At 35.3% G+C, this 17,939-nt stretch overlaps 1 pseudogene; it reads right to left on the bottom strand.

Annotated features, from left to right (window-relative positions):
• LOC140859319 (uncharacterized) overlaps window positions 1-17,303 on the bottom strand; it is a 37,178-nt pseudogene extending 19,875 nt beyond the window's left edge.
• Between the last annotated feature and the right edge of the window lie 636 nt (window positions 17,304-17,939).

Below are 17,939 nucleotides of genomic sequence, written 5' to 3'. Positions count from 1 at the left end.
CTAATTTGGCTAAATCATTCAAATCTACTATATAAACATTGCCATGCCTATGTCCTATAAATTTAATGCCATCGTTAATAGGACTAGTCACAATGCAAACAGATGATTCAAAAACAACTTTATACCCTTTATCACAAAATTGACTAATGCTAAGTAAGTTATGCTTTAAACCTTTAACTAACAAAATATTTTCAATGTATTTGGAGGAAGTGATACCAATGTTACCTATCCCGATGATCTTTCCTTTGCCATTATCTCCAAAGGTGACCATCCCTCCATCCTTAGCATCAAGCGTGATGAATTGTGATTCATCACCAGTCATGTGTCTCGAGCATCCACTGTCAAGATACCATTTCCTGTTTCCTCCTTAGGATGCTAGACACACCTGCAAGCAAAGGTCAAGTTTCTGTCTTAGGTACCCAAGCTTTCTTGGGTCCTTTTAGGTTAGTCAAAATGGTTCCTTTTGGAACCCATATTTTCTTTATAGTTGTGTTTGCAGATTTGTTAATAAGGCATGTGTATGATTTATGTCCTATTCTACCACATTTGAAACAAGTAATATTTGTAGACTTGTTACTTGAATAATTTACATAAATATTCTTCAAAATTTTTTGTTTCTTCAAGGGGTTATAGCCAAGTCCAGCCTTATCATATACAGCTTTTTGATTATCAAGAATCATATTTAGTTTGTTTGAACTTAAGGTGAACTTATCTACTATAGGTTTCAGCTTGTTAATTTCATTCTTTAAGCTTTGATTTTCTTGAATCAAGGTGAATTTTTCAATTGAAAGGTTTTTAGCTTGTTTCACTAAGGACTGATTTTTCAATTTCAGTTCTTTGTTTTTCATCCCTAGTTTCTTTAATTCATCAATTAAATCATAGAATGCTTCATACAATTCTTCAAAAGTAAATTCACTAGGGGATTCAGAAGTTACCTCTTTTCGTGTGCCATAAGGCACAGGTTGGCTTGTTCTGTTGAGGTTTCCTCATCGGAGCTTGAGTCATCACTCGCACTCCAAGTCACCATCATTACTTTCTTTTTGAACTTTTTGGGACCTTTCTTCAGTTGTGGACATTCGAATTTGAAATGTCCCGGCTTCTTGCACTCGTAGCATATAAGGGGTTGATCTTTCTCTTTCTCTTTGCTTTGTTCCCCTTTTGTGAATGACTTCTTTTTCATCCCCTGTTTCCTTTTTCTTAGAAACTTCTTAAATCTCTGGGTGATGAGTGCCATCTCTTCATCCTGTTCTTCATCTTCAGTGTCATCCGTTTCATCATCAGGCGAAGCTGTGGATTTGAGGGCAATGATTCTTTTCTTTTTGACTTCATCCTCTTGATGTTGCTTCATGCTAAGTTCATGAGTCATCAAGGATCCAAGAAGCTCTTCTAGAGGTAGAGTGTTCAAGTCCTTTGCTTCTTGGATGGCAGTCACCTTGGCTTTCCAAGTTCTTGGCAATGACCTGAGAATCTTCCTTACAAGCTCACTGTTAGTATAAGATTTGCCAAGACTCTTCAAACCATTAATTATATCAGTAAAGTGAGTAAACATAGCAGTTATGGACTCATCATGCTCAATTTTAAACAATTCATATTTATGCACAAGCATGTTTATTTTAGACTCTTTTACTTGATTTGTTTCCTCATGGGTTACTTCTAACCTATCCCATATTTCTTTAGCAGATACACAAGTAGAAATGCGATTAAATTCATTTGCATCAAGTGCACAATAAAGAACATTCATAGCTTTAGCATTTAATTATGTCAATTTCTTATCAACCTCATCCCATTCTTTCTCGGGTTTGGTTGACTCCTCACCATCTATAATCTTGGTGGGTGTGTGAGGACCGTTCACTATGATACTCCACATATCATAGTCGAGTACTTGTATGAATATCTTCATCCGAGCTTTCCAATAGGTGTAATTAGACCCATTGAAAAGTGGAGGTCGGTTGGTAGATTGCCCCTCGGCTAGAGAAGTACCGACATGGGTTGCCATAGATCTTTGGCTCTTTGATTGTTAGATCAAAGAAGGGCTAGAGCACCAAGCTCTGATACCACTTGTTGCCCAGCTATGCAACCCAAGAGGGGGGGTGAATTGGGTTTTAAAAAATTTAAGCTTAACTAATTACTTATGAAAAGTATTTGTTAAAAGCTTGATGAATGAGGAGAAGGACTTTAGTTCAAGATTAATTACCTAAAGCAAGAATGCAAGGATATAATAAAGAAATAAAGAGAAACAATAAAGCACACCACAAACACAAGGATTTATAGTGGTTCGGTGCCAACCTTGCACCTACATCCACTCCCCAAGCTCCTACTTGGGAATTTCAATCCACTATACTTGTATTCAATCCGAATACAAACGTCAGAAACTCCGACACTAGCTATCCCAAGCTAGTCCACTTGTTTTCCGGGTACAAGCCAACCCAAAACACTCAGATTTCAGGTTCGGATCAACCTTCCCTTGTTTTGAAAACCCTCCAAAAATAAGAACAATTACTCACAAAGAGTAAGACAGTTTAGAGCACAAATAAGTACAAGAATAGCTCCTTAAATGAGCGAATAAAATATTAAATACACTTTACTCAAATGAAGAAGTCCCTTTTGGATTTCCTCAAGGTGGATGAAGAGTTGAATGAACGCTTGAGGAGAAGGTGAACTTTGATTGAAGACTTCTTGAAGGCTTTGAAAAAGCTCTTGATCAAGGTTGAAAAGTTGGCTTGAAAAACTCTCTCTTTGAATGCTCTTGTATGTCCTTTTGAACGCTCTTGCTTTTCTCTTTCAAAATCTCTCGTATGTCTCTTGTGTATATTGTAGATCTCTTGTATCTCTCGTGTATATTGTGGATCCCCCCCTATTTGTTTTTCACCTTTTGAAACCTTTTATAGCTTTAAGAAACAAGAGAAAATATTTTAGGCAGAAAAAGAGCCGTTAGAGCATTTTAAGGGAGCATTAAAGGCAATTAAAATGGGCAAAAAACTAATCGTTGTGGATAATTTTCGTCGCAGGGGTCGACTCATGAGTCGACTCATGCTTCAGGAGTCGACTCATGAGTCGACTTCTATTGCAATAGCCAAAAATGTTGGTTTTTGGATTTTTTGGCCCAAACCAGCAGAGGTCGACTCATGAGTCGACTCATGCCTTGTGGGTCGACTCATGAGTCGACCCACAGGTCGTGCCAAGCCAAGAAACCAACGTGCCAAGAGAAATTTTAGCATGCCAATCAGCTCATTGTGCCATGAGTTGACTCATGAGTCGACTCATGCACTTCAAACATTCATAACTTCAAAAATATAAGTCCAAAAATAATGAAATTTTCACCAATAGATTACAAATCATTTGTTCTACCAAATGATACTATCAAATCAGGATTTTAGTAAAATTATGATTTTGCCCCTGAAGAGCATAAAGACTTTTTCAAATAAAAATATTTGTATCCCTTCAATCTGCTTTGTAATCATCAAAATCAATCTAGGAGCAACATAAGTAAGTATCCATCATAATCTCAACTCTTTAATCATTTATTATTCTATACTTATCTTATGCATGTATAGACAACATGATGAGATACTGAGACAGGACAATTCGATGATAATCGAGGAAGAAATTTTCACTCAACGCTCACAGAACTTTACAAATTGATTCCATCAACTAGTAAGCGACTATTATCATTTTATTTATTTTAATTTTTCTCAATTTATTCTTTTTATAATATGTTGGTCATGCAAGGGGATGAATCCATACCTAAGAAGCTAAGACCATTAGGTACAGGCCAATAAAATATGTTTTATATTATAATGGCTGTAATGTAAATGATTTCAAATTTCACATGCAACAATATGGATATCATAAGAGTATAATAAACAGCGGTGTGTTTATAAAGGGCATCTGGTGGGCAGAGATAGAGAGTGACTACTATAAAATCCTCAAAGAAGTAATTAAGTTGACCTACCTTGGAGGTGATAGTGTCATTCTGTTTAAGTACCGATGGTTTGATTTTGACAATTGTATGAAGGTTGATCCACGGTATGGGCTTATTAAAATCAAACATAGATCAAAAGCATATGTTAACGATCCCTTTATACTAACTCAATAAGCTATTCAAGTGTATTATACACCTTTTCCATCAAGGGAGAGAGGAAGGAAAGAGTGGTGGACTATATGTAAAGTTAAGTTTTGAGCCATTCATTATGAGCTCGAAAAAGAAGAAGAAGAGCCCCATTTATCATAATACTTTTAGAAGGATGAAATATTAAGAGTTCATCAGCATTTAATAGATACAGAGTTGGATGCTCCAGAAATTCTCCTATATGATGGCCAATATGAGAAGATAGATCATACTGAGTTTGTTTTTAAGGAGCATCCTATCCAAGAAGGTGAAGAAGAGGAAGAAGTGGAACAAGAGAAGGAAGAGGAGGAAGAGGGAGAAGAATCTGAAGGGTACCAAACATCTGAAGAGAAAGATGAGTAGTCAACCCTAGAAAGGAAGGAGTCGACTCCAAGGACAAAGGAGTCTACTCTGGCATGCTGGAGAAGACTAGCACGCAGCAGGAGTCGGCCCCAGGGTAGATGGAGCCATTTTTAAATAATTTTAATTATTTTATTTGCTTTTCATATTTGTCTTGCATCATTTCAATTATTACATTGTGTGCCATATTTGTATAATTAATCTGTGAATTTATTTATTTTTATTTTTAGAGATTACAGGATGAGTACTTCTAGAAGATGGAGTCGTATTAGTCAAGGAGAGAGCTCCAAAGGATAGAGCTCTAGAGGAGAGAGCTCTCATGCAGGTAGCTCATATGGCTCTGCAGCACCTGCACCATGGGATAAATTCTAACACTAGAAATTCTCTATTAGATTATTTTATTTTTTATTATCTGATATAATATTCTTTATGATCTTTTGCTACTCTCAGATTTGAACGATGTGGGGTCATCATTGACCCCACAGTCACACGGAGTAGCGGCTAGCTCTGAACCTCAGTGCCATGGTAGAGGATCCGCCTGACTCACGGCACCTCCAACTCGATCAGAAGATAGAGAGCTAGCACACATTCAGAGCCGTACGTAAGTACTAAATTTTTTATCAATATTTTTTTAAAAAAATATTATTTTAGAATCAATATTTATTAATCAAAATCAATTTTACAAGATATTTAGAGAGCATGGGGTGCCTCATGTCATTATCAGGATCATCCGATGATTGATGTCAGAGCCGATGAATGAGTTCTGCAGTTGGCTATTGGGGGCTCGTGATGCTGTATGGGAGATATTTTTGGTAAGTTAAAGGTGTTTAATTTTTAAATTTATGATACATTTGTATTCTAATTATTGATACATGCCATCTTTTATTTGCAATCATACTATCGATTCGAGACTCCTTAGGATGAGGAGGCCGGCTGTCGGACCTTTGAGAAGGTTGCCATACATCAACTCCATGATGGGCTATACCACCTAAGGCAGTCTGCCATTAAGTTCTCTAATTTCAAGTCACCATCGAACTGAAAGTCTTTCATGGATCACTGGATGCGGAGAGATATTTTGAAGACCCTCTGCGACCAATGGAGTAATATGTTAGTTTTTATTAACTTATTTTTTTTATTGTAGACACGACAGCTGAGTTATGTACCATAGTAGCTGCAGTTGTGAGAGGCCACGCACTATTCTAGGAGGACCGGTGTTTACTTAGATTTTAGGTCTAGACAAATCACGATAAAATAAAATATTATTATTAAGTTTTTATATATATTGATATGTATAATAGCACTAATGAATTTTTAAATTATGTAAGTGGATTATGCAGAGTACATCATGACATGGCATGGTGAGGACCCGTCCTCTCAGCCCCTTGACCTCAAGGGATGGATTTAGGCCATCGGAGGGGTTACTAGGAGCCAGGTCATAGTATTAAGGCATAGCTTCGACCCTCCAGTAGCTCGTTGATCTTCGACGTCCTCCTTTCAGGCCTCAATGATCCAAATGTGGGGCGATACACATGTCAAGGATGTCATACAGATACTTTTTTGTTAGCAACCTCAGAGCTTCCGAGATGCCATCCACGATATGATGGTTGAAATTCTCTAGGACTCACATCTGCGTGATTAGCTGAGCTCATTGTCATATCCATCACAGCAGGCAAGTCAAGCAGTATTAATAAATTTCTTTACTTGCTTTAAATTTTTATATTTAGAAGCTTCACATAGTTAGGCTTGAGACGGAGGAACGGGATCTAGGGATCAAAAGTTAATCTTTCTATCCGATGGATGGGATGGAGGTATAGATACCGTATTATCGAATGAAACGTGTAGAAATAATCCATTCGAGAATCGAAGGAGTATATCAAAATATATCCCTCCGTGCCGATTTAGGCTTGAGGTGGAAGGGAGAGGTATTAGGAAGTTAAAATTCAATCTAACCATCTGATGGATGGATCGGAGGTGTGTATAGCTTCGTATCATTGAACGAAACATGTAAGAAGAATCCGTTTGAGATTTAAAGGAGTATATCAAAATATATTCATCCGTACTAATTTAGGCTTCAAACGGGAGGGAGTATCCAGAGGGTCAAAATTCAACTTAACCATTCGATGAAATATTGGCTGAGGGCGCTATGACTCTGTATTATCAAATAAAATATGTAAAAATAATCTGTTAGAGAATTGGAGTAGTATATTAAAATATTTTTTTCATAAAGATTTAGGCTTGAGGCATATCAATTACAATAATTTTATAATTTTAATTAATTTAGTTCTAAAATTATTAATAATATTTTATTATTTTTTATTACAGAATATTGGGACATTCAGCTGTCATCCACCTGCTATTGTAGAGGACGTACAGGAGTAGGAGCAGGAGGAGGACGATCTTCGCTGATTTTTTTTTAGTTTTGATATATTGTATTTAAAATTTGAGTAGTATTTTTTATATAATTTAATTTTGATTTAATATATAATGTTAGTTTTTTATTTATGATAGTGATAGTTAATTGTTAGTTGGTATAGTATCTGTAATATAATTGCTTATTAATTAAATTATAACAAGTTTTAATAAATATAATTGCTAAAAATATTTTTTTTAAAAATATATATATATATATAATTATTAGCGATGGAAGTGCCGTCGCTAAAAGTATTAGTGACAGTTTATTAGCGACGGAAAGCCATCGCTATTATATTTTCTAAATTTCTTAATTTTGAATCTGAAAAAATTATTAGCGACGGATTGCTATCACTAAAAGCTGTCGCTAATAAGGTTATTAGCGATGGCTCCTTTGTTGTCGCTAATAAGATTCTTTAGTATTGGAGTTTTTACTAACGGCCTACTAACAACAGCGTTGTATCACTAATAGTATTAGTAGTGGTGATTTGCTTATTAGCGACGGTGATTGGCCATCGCTAATACTCTATTTTCTTGTAGTGGAATTCAACTTTCTAATGTGGCAAATCTTGCACCTAGATCCTGTCCAGCCTTATTCATAGTGGTCGAAGTGATCTACATTAAATTTAATGATCTTTCTAATATTTAAGCTACTTTTTTATTAATCTTGCTCTTATTTTGATATCGGAATTGAATAGATGAATCAATTCGATCTTTAAATTGGTTCCAATCAAAAAGTTCAAATCAAAAATTAATTCAAACTTCAAATTGGATTCATAGGTCAGGACCAATCTAGTAACAAGATAACCTAATCAAGATGCAATCTATATTTTTATATAAATCAAGATACAATCGAATGGGAGGAGGACTTTCCTCCCTAGAGTCCTCACTTTTGTGGGGAGAAACCAATTCTCCAATGACCTAAACTCTCACATCTTTTTTTTCAAGAATAGTCTGCCTCCAGATTTCGGACTCCCCAATTCCTTGCATGATTCTCTTTATAGAATTTTTTTCCATTATCTCCTTCCCTCTCTAGGACAAAAAGGATATTTTTCAAGAGTCCTTGCTCTTTTGGGAAGAAACCAAATCAGTGAATCAAAAATCTAAACTCCTACATCTTTTTTTTCAAGAAGAGTCACACCCTGGAACTCCCAACCTCATGTAATTTGTTTTTTACATGATCTCCCTCTCTAGACTTCCCCCAAAAGCAGGACTTTCCCCCAATACTCCTTGTTCTTTTGAGAAAAAAACTATGTGTCACGCCCCCGACCCGAGATTGCGAGCCGGAGATCGCGGCAACCACCGCATACTTATGAAGAACTCTCTCCACAAGCATGCAAGATATCTCATCACGATATCAATGCATCACAAAGAAAATAAAATTCAAATAATTATTATTCAACTTTAATTTAAATAATTAAATCAAATATCTTACGTCCAATAATGTTTCACTAAAAATAGAACTAAATTCAATAAAGTTAACAATGCGAAATCTCGCCTCTAAAAGCTCTATCCAAATATTATTTCCCACGCTCATAATTAATTATCTGAATCTAAAAAATAAAAGAAGAAAGGTAATGAGCTAGACAGTCCAGTAAGTAACAAATATCTCAATTAGATATTTCAGATATTATATAATTTTCAAGAATAATACTGTAAATAAACATAAAAATATATTTCATACTGATTTAATGTAAATCTAATCTTTTCAAATATTCACATATAATATCATCATAAATTCGATTCGATTCAAAATACTCGTAACTCAACAGCCTCGACTATGACCAATGTTTAACCTCCATTAGTGGGAGTCCACTGAATATCAACACACAACCCCCACTGGCAGGGTCCACTAAACACCAGCGCACAACCCCCACTGGCAGGATCCACTAAATACCAGCACACAACCCCCACTGACAGGGTCCACTGAGTACCAACATATAATCCCCATTGGCGGGGTCCACTGAAATATAGTTAGGCTGAGAGCATAAATCTGATCTGTATCAAAATATTTTTGTATCATAACATATCATAATTTTCACTGAATATATGCATAATCAATAAATCATAGTATTTCAGAATCATTTTTCGTTCAAAACATAATTTCATAAATCATGCATAATTTCCAAAGATAATTATTTAATCTTCAGAATAAATATGGAATGTCTCGAAAAGATGATTCATTACTTACCTTTCACAGACCACTAAATGAATAGATCGACTAACTTCTAGGAGATTCTTCAGTGCCTATTATCCAAAATTATATTCTTACATTAATTTTTATTTAAAATTAAATCAAAATAAATCATAAATCAAAACTTCACTTAAGATCGGATCCTTCACTAAGCTCGATCAAAATTATCAAAAGGAAGTCTTTCACTGTGCAAATCTTAGAAAGATGACTTTGAGAGAGAAAAATCCATCAAGAAAGAGAAACAATCTAGAGAAAAAAAATAGAGAGAAAAAATCCAATTCTAGAGAGAGAAAGTAAGGGTTCAGACTGAAGAAAGAGAGAGAAGAGAGAGAAACTCTCTCTCATTTTTATTTTATTATTTATTTATTTTTTTTCTTTTTTTTTCTTTTTTCTTTTCTTTTTTCTTTTTCTTTTTCATTTTCTTCTTCTTCCTGTGGCCTCCCATGGGTGAAACAGGGGACCGAATGGTCCCCCCTCATTTGGTTGGCCGACCAGTGACTGGCCGATATAGGGATGGCTGACAGTAGGAGGAGGGTGACCCACCATCCGAAGGAATCAAATCGGTGGTCGGTGATGACCATCGGCACTCGAAAATCAAAAAAATTGAAACCTCTCCCACGATAAAATTCGATGACTCCGGTCGTCGACAAACGTGCACATTGGCACGGGAAGGAAGGGAGAGAAGAGAGGAAGAGAACTGATAAATGATATATTTTTATATTTATTGAAGATAATTTTGATAATTTATGGTGCTAACATCTTAAAAATCCTAATTTTATGAATTTATTGAATTTTTTTAAAAAATAAGTGATTTTGAAAAAAATATGAAATTAGATATATTTATAAAAAAATAGATGTTAATTTAATTGAGAAATTTAAGCATCAAAATGAATAAAAATTTTTAAAAAATTTAATGCATATTTTTTCCACTTTTAGGTGAAAATCAAAGCAAAAATGGAGCTAAAATACCTTAAAAAATAAAAAATATTACCTCCGGTGCACGATGGATCAGTCGGTCGGTCCACAGAGCCTGGACGCGGTCCACAGGAATAGTTATGCGGTCCACAGGCGTGGCTCACAGCGAGAGAAAGATCTGGGTGCGATCCAATGGTTGATATTCAATCAGACCCAGATCCGACGATTCAGACTCATTGCCGACTTTGAATTGGACTCTTTTGCGCGATCCGACGGCCCAGAAGCAATCCATCACGCGATCCAACGGCTGTTATCGCTCCCGACTGTGTTAAGGACTCTTTTGCACAATCCGACGGCCAGAACTTCATCAGAACCCAGATCGGATGGCTGACATTTGATCCGACCCTGATAAGGATTATAACTCTGATTTTTTAGCAGATCTGGGCGGTCCAAGCTCCATCCGACGGTCAGAAATATTCCTAAGGAGATTAATACGATTTCTAAGGGTTTTAGGACTCCTTTTCCTATCAAAAAATTATGAAAAATTCATCTATAAATAGGAGATCCGGGAATAAGCTTGAGGAGAAGAAAAAATTGAGTAGAAAGTGTAGAAAAAAATAAAAAAAAATTAAATAGGTTTAGGGACCCAAGAAAAAGAAGAAGAAAAGCCGGTTCGCTCTATGTAGTACGACGGAAGATGGAGAGGTCATCAACCATCTTTCCAATGAGGCTTGGCTGATCAACTTCAGATCCTTGTTACAGTTTTATTTTTATTTTATTTTATTGTTTCTTTTAAATTCTTTGTACTTGAATTTTAATTTTAATTAATATAAAATTTATTTTTCTGCACTTTAAATTCCTGTCTTTTATTTTTTGCACGTAGATGCTAGGATCTAATTAGTAGATCTTAGTACCAATTTATTTTTATACTTTTTAAATTTTTATTATTTATTTTTATTGCAAGTAGATGCTAGGATCTAGTTAGTAGATCTTAGTACCCGATTTATTTTTCACACTTTTAATTTTTATTTTTCGACTGAAATTGCTTTCTCCAAAATTTTATTTTTTTATAAAATCAAAGATTTTAAATCAAAATCCTACTTTCTCTGTGGATTCGATCCAACTCACTACTTTCTATATATTTTTAATTTTTATTGAAGTCAAAATTTGATTGATAATCTCGGTATCCTAACGACAGCATCGCGATCGTATCAATTTTTGGTGCCGTTGTCAGGGAAGGCAACAATTTTAATATTTGATTTTTTTAATTTTCTTATGACTATTGTTTAATAATTTTTTTTATCTTTTTATAAAAAAAATTCAAAAATTAAAAAAAAAAAGAGATAGAAAGCTTTCAATTTTGCTTGGTAAGATCAATCCTAACCCTAGCTTTAACTAATTTTTTTTAGTATTAATTACTATTTTTTTAATTAACCTAAAATTCATCCACATAAATCTAATAAAAATTGCATGACAAGAGTAGAAACTTAATTTTTAGGAGCATTCATCATTGTAGATTTATTTTTGGTAATCGCTGGAGACAAGGTAAGCTTTTAAGTTTTATTAGTTTCATGCATCCAATTTAGTTGCATATAACCCCTTGCTTGAAATTGGTTGTGCATATTCATCTCAAATCAATTTAAGGACAACACCCATAACAAGATAAGGTAGGGATTTCATCACCCTTCTTTGGTCCAAAAACAACCAACCAGCATCCCACATTAACCCTAGCCTAACTAAAATCAAGTAGACGTCGACCCCTAGGATCAATTGAGTTAAGTTTGAGAAGAGTGGTGAAGTCAAGTGCAGAGTAAGTTCGAACTCACCTCTGAAACTAGTGTCTAAGGCTAGAGATTACAAAGGCTCTACCTAAGTGGACTCGTGGTTATTTAATTGGTTCCGTTAGCTTACCTGGCCAATTCAATTGATGTCTAAGACAAGCAACGGGGGACCCCCACGATCTCACCTCTTACCTGGCTAGTTGAAAAAAGTAAGAACAAACCCAATTTGTATCTAGACTAAGTCACTCTACATCAAACTGTTAGGTCTAAGAAACCCATAGGTGTCTAGGTTTAATTGTTTGCTAACTTGATTGCAATTAACACTTAACCACAACTAATTCTTCTCATCTTACGTCTTTAGGTCTATAAGATTTTTCTTAAGGATCTCACCTTTAAAACTTTTCTCTTTCTTTCTTTTCTCTTCTTTTTCTCCTCCTTCTTCTTAAAAAAAAAAAATCTCAACAACACACATAATAGGGTTTGCACTAATACATGCACGGTATAATTTTTTCTGACCTAGTTGAACCTAATTCTGAAATTGAACGACTGATCCATGCTAAACATGATAATCAAATGGCTAGAAATTCTAAGAACCACCTAGGCAGATGAAGAAATATTTTATTTCTTCCACCTATAATCCATCGATGTTTCCATCATTCTATGGGATCAAATATTCAGACTCTAGTCCTAAGGCCGATCTGAACCTAATAGCCCAAAGATTAGATAAAGTCGACCTTCTTGCTCAGAAATTTGATCAGTTCCTAGCATTAGGTCAAAAATCTCCTGCACAATACACACCACCACCTAATTATCAGGAGATTTGTTCTATTTGTGCTAGCCAGGCCCATCATGTGAGTGAATGTCCCACGGCTGCATAGTTTCCACCTTTCATTTAAGAACAAGTTCAAGCTGCTCAAGATTACTCCAAATCTGTCAATGATCCATTCTCTAACACATATAATTCGGACTGGAGGAACCACCCTAATTTTTTTTGGAGACCCCAACAGACTCAGGCTCAAATCCAAATTTTTTCTGTGCAGAACTTTCAGAATGGGCTCCAATACCAAAATTATGCCTATAATAGTGGTCAGCCTAGTCAGCCTATCCAGCCATCTTATTACAATCAGCCATTATACCCACCTCCTCAACAGACCAATCTAGCCGATGATAGATTTAGCCAACTTCAATAAATGATCATGACCCAACAGCAATCTCTTACTAGGCTAGAAGCACAAATAGATCAATTAACTGAATCTACCATGAGGAGAGAACTAGGTCAATTGCCAAATGAATAAATACTGAATTTTGAAAACGACCCACCCAACCACCAATCACTTGGACCTAGTCATCAATCCAATGGCCCACCTAAGAATCTCCAATTTGAAAGTGACAATACAATTTCTGAGCTTAAAAGTGATAGGATTCTTAAGGACTCATACCAAGACCAGGTGAGTGAGGCTGGTACTGATGCTAGTCAAAAAGAAAATTTAGAAGAGGAGATTAGTACTGAGACTAACCCAATAGAAGAACCTGAGCTTAGTACTGATGCTGATCTAAGTGAAAAAAAGAAGAGAGTGGATGAGTTACCCAAGATATATCCATCAAGAATCTCATTTTTTTCAGCCTTAGAAGCTAGTTCTTTCACTTTAAAATCACTATCTCCTCCAAAACTGAAATTGCCCTTGGTCACATCTGAGTATATACATTTTGAATTAAGTGACATCCTTCCAGTATCTATTGCGTCGAACTCAACTCCTAACTCAAAAACTCAATTTATGAGCATTATAGAAGAACAAATAGAAGAAATTCTTAACAAACAAGGGTCCGTAAATGGATTTATGAATTATCTTTTTAAAATTAAAAATGAGGATGTGAAATACTTTCTGAAGATTGGCAACAAACTACTAAAATTTATTATAGGCCATCTTTCTGAGATTGGCAATCCAAAACCATTAGAATTTATCAATCCAATATTTGACACGGGATAGAGAATCAGGATGGTCTGGCTGAAGACGGTAAACTTAGCACTTCCTGAGAGGCAACCCAGTTTTCCAATTTTTAATTTTCAATTTTGCCTTTGCTTTCTTTTGCATTTTGTTTAGGATAATCGAGTCTTGCTTTGTATCTTTTATAGGGATCTGAAAATAATCTTGGCTAAGTTGGGGGGAGAATCAGTTTTAAAAAAGACTTATGGATCAGGTGATATCTCTCCTTTTCTTTCTCTTTACATGCACCATTCATTTTTTCTACTCTATTGAGGATAATGTTGATTAAGTTGGGAGAGAGAATAATAATAATAAAAAAAAAAATTAAGTCCTCAAGTAAGTTAGTATTTAGTATTTAAGCATCTGATTATACTTAAGAATTAAGTTAAACCAAGCATTTTTAAAAAAAAATGATGTACAGATCAGAGAGTTTGTGAGATATTGAGGGATCAAATATTAAGAAAACTCAATAAAGAGTTAAATTTAGAACTTAAATAATTTTTTTTGAGTATTTCTAAATTTTTTTACCAGCATCAAAAAAGAGTTTACTTCTTATGGGCTTGTGTAAAGTAACTATATGTTTCTTCATATATTTAAAAAAAAAAGTTTTCAAGTACTTCATGCTGAGTAACTGGGCCTCTTTGCCTAAGCAAGCATTAAGTTTTGCGTCAAAAGGTATGAAGGGCAAAAAAACTTTATTGTAAAGCTAGTTTTAACTCATAGGCTGTTTGATTCGAGCAAGTAGGTTCGAGGGGTATTTTATACCTAGTGCCCTAAAGTCATCTGGTTTGGGAGTCATTGACTGAAAACTCGCTACATGGGTCAAACAGAAAGCTTAAGGGGTTAAGACACTCAATAGCAGTATATTGCTAAAAAAAAAGAAAAAAAATTTAATTAATAAATAAAGGATGGAAGTAACAATATACTTGTCCATATAAAGGTAAATGATTTGGAGATAAAGGTAGGGATAATTTGAAAAAATTCAGAAAAAAATTTAGTATTCTTAGTTTAACTCTCATATTGATTAGTATTAATACTCCAATGACATACCTCATTTACACTCTACTGAATATCAATGGTCTTTTGAAAATTATTTGGTGAAATTCGAAACTTTAAGTTAAACGGTACTTAATTCTAAATTCTTTCTTTACTCGAGGACGAGCAAAGTTCAAGTAAGAAAGTATGATAAATGGTATATTTTTATATTTATTGAAGGTATTTTTGATAATTTATGGTGCTAACATCTTCTTAAAAATCCTAATTTCATGAATTTATTGAATTTTTTTAAAAAATAACTGATTTTAAAAAAAAATATAAAATTAGATATATTTATAAAAAAATAGATATTAATTTAATTGAGCAATTTAAGCACCAAAATGAAGAGAAATTTTTAAGAAATTTAATACATATTTTTTCTAATTTTTCAGGTGAAAATCAAAGTAAAAATGGAGTAAAATATCTTAAAAAATAAAAAATATTACCTCCGGTGCATGGTGGACCAGTCGGTCGGTCCACAGAGCCAGGGCGCGGTCCACAGGAATAGTTACGCGATCCACAGGCGCGGCTCACAGTGAGAGAAAGATCTGGACGCGATCCAACGGGTGAGATTCAATCAGACCCAGATCCGACGGTTTAGACTCGTTGCCGACTTTGAATAGGACTCTTTTGCGCGATCCGATGGCCCAGAAGCAATCCATCATGCGATCCAACGGCTGTTATCGCTCCCGACTGTGTTAAAGACTCTTTTGTGCGATCCGACGGTCAGAACTTCATCAGAACCCAGATCGAACGGCTGACATTTGATCCGACCCTGATAAGGATTATAACTCTGATTTTTTAGCAGATCTGGGCGGTCCAAGCTCCATCCGACGGCCAGGAATATTCCTAAGGAGATTGATACGATTTCTAAAGGTTTTAGGACTCCTTTTCCTACCAAAAAATTATGAAAAATTTATCTATAAATAGGGGATCCGGGAATAAGCTTGAGGAGAAGAAAAAATTGAGTAGAAAGTGCAAAAAAAAATAGAAAAAAAAATTAAATAGATTTAGGGACCCAAGGAAAAGAAGAAGAAAAGTCGGTTCGCTCTATGGAGTATGACGGAAGATGGAGAGGTCACCAACCATCTTCCCGACGAGGCTTGGCTGATCAACTTCAGATCTTTGTTACAGTTTTATTTTTATTTTATTTTATTGTTTCTTTTAAATTTTTTGTACTTGAATTTCAATTTCAATTAATGCAAAATTTATTTTTCTGCACTTTAAATTCCTGTCTTTTATTTTTTGCACGTAGATGCTAGGATCTAATTAGTAGATCTTAGTACCAATTTATTTTTATACTTTTTAAATTTTTGTTATTTATTTTTATTGCAAGTAGATGCTAGGATCTAGTTAGTAGATCTTAGTACCCGATTTATTTTTCACACTTTTAATTTTTATTTTCCGACTTAAATTGCTTTCTCTAAAATTTTATCTTTTTTTTGTAAAATCAAAGATTTCAAATCAAAATCCTGTTTTCTCTGTGGATTCGATCCGACTCACTACTTTCTATATATTTTTAATTTTTATTGAAGTCGGAATTTGATTGATAATCACGGTGTCCTAACGACAGCATCGCGATCGTATCAAGAACCATATGCTTACCTCAAGCTCCGACGACCTCTCGGATGAGGAATCGCGGCGAGCACGGTAATGATTTTCACAGACAATTTCTGACGATCTTCATCGTTTCGCTCCGAATTTTTATGGTGGGAGGAAGGGAGAAGGGTCTCTCCTTTAAATAGAGTCAGAGGGGAGGAGTTTGACTCCTCCCTAGCGGCCTTTCCGACTCCGATTAGGAGTCATCGACGGTGGAAGAAGACTCCCACAGGGAGTCTTCTTCAATTTTTTTTTTTTTGGGCTTTTGGGTTTAAGGCCCAATGGGCCGGGTGTTACATTCTTCCCTCCTAAAAATAAATTTCGTCCTCAAATTTTTTCTTACCTGTCACTATTGCATTGGAAGCCTGTGCGTTCTGTTGAGTAAGAGCATAAACTCTTCCTTGGGTTTTAGAAATCTGTTCACCACCCTTGCTTTGTCCTTTATAAGTTCTTTGGCCAACTTGATTTTCAGTATTTAGCGGGCAACTAACAATTTTATGATCCATCTGACCACATTTGAAACAAGCACTAGTATTCCAATAGCAATCCTTGTCCGCATGATTTTTGCCACATCTAGAGCACCACTCACCATCAATCTGTTGAGTCTTATTATCTATTGCTCCCTTAGCTGAACTTTTGATATTTTTATTATTCTGCCCTTGTGTATCATTTGATTTTACTCTCTTTCTTTATTTTCTTTCTCTTTCCATGCATTCTTCATTGACTTCTCTTTCAATTATCAGTGCTTTGTTTACCACATCTGCATAAGTTATCAATTCATATGGAACCACTTGTTTTCGAATTTCAGTTCTCAGTCTCATCTCAAACTTGTGAACACGTTCTTGCTCACCATCCACTAATCTCGGAGCAAATTTTGCTAATTCTATAAATTTTGCTTCATATTCAGTCACACTCATACCCTTTTGCTTCAGATAAATAAACTCTTGCTCTTTCTGGATCCTTATACTCCGAGGAAAATACTAATCGTAGAATGCAATCCGAAATCTCTCTCAGGTAAGTATTTCGTCGTCTTGTTCATACTTACGCTGTAGTCGTTGACACCAGTTGTATGCTTCTCCTTGTAGTAAATAAGCTGTATATCGAATCTTTTCTTCATCATGATACTCTTGGACAGTGAAGGCCTTCTCCATCTCCATTATCCAGTTATCAGCCTCCAAAGGTTCAGTAGTCCCCTTGAAAGCTGGAGGAGCAAGCTTTTTAAATTTTGAAATGTTGTTCCGTTGTACTGGTTGCTCTCCATATTGTGGTGGTGGATGCTGATGTTATTGTGCATCTCATTGTATCTGCTATTGTTCAAGCATTTGCTGCTGTATTTGTTGTTGTATTTGTACCATCCCGATTAGGGTCTGCATTAACTGAGCCATATCCGGTTCCTAATGTGCTCTCGAAGTACTCCCATTAGGATCTACGACTCCCTTCTCCTGAGGGGTGCCACTGGTCAGATGGGGAGTGCTACCATCCCGTGGTTTCCTTGACGTCTCTCTTGAGATCCCTTGAGTAGTTCTTGTCATTCTACGGGGAGGCATAATAAC

The sequence above is a fragment of the Elaeis guineensis genome, chromosome 7, assembly GCF_000442705.2.
Source record: "Elaeis guineensis isolate ETL-2024a chromosome 7, EG11, whole genome shotgun sequence".
NCBI lineage: Eukaryota > Viridiplantae > Streptophyta > Magnoliopsida > Arecales > Arecaceae > Elaeis > Elaeis guineensis.
Note: the sequence above shows the minus strand (reverse complement) of the source record. Positions and strands in the feature narration are given on the sequence as shown.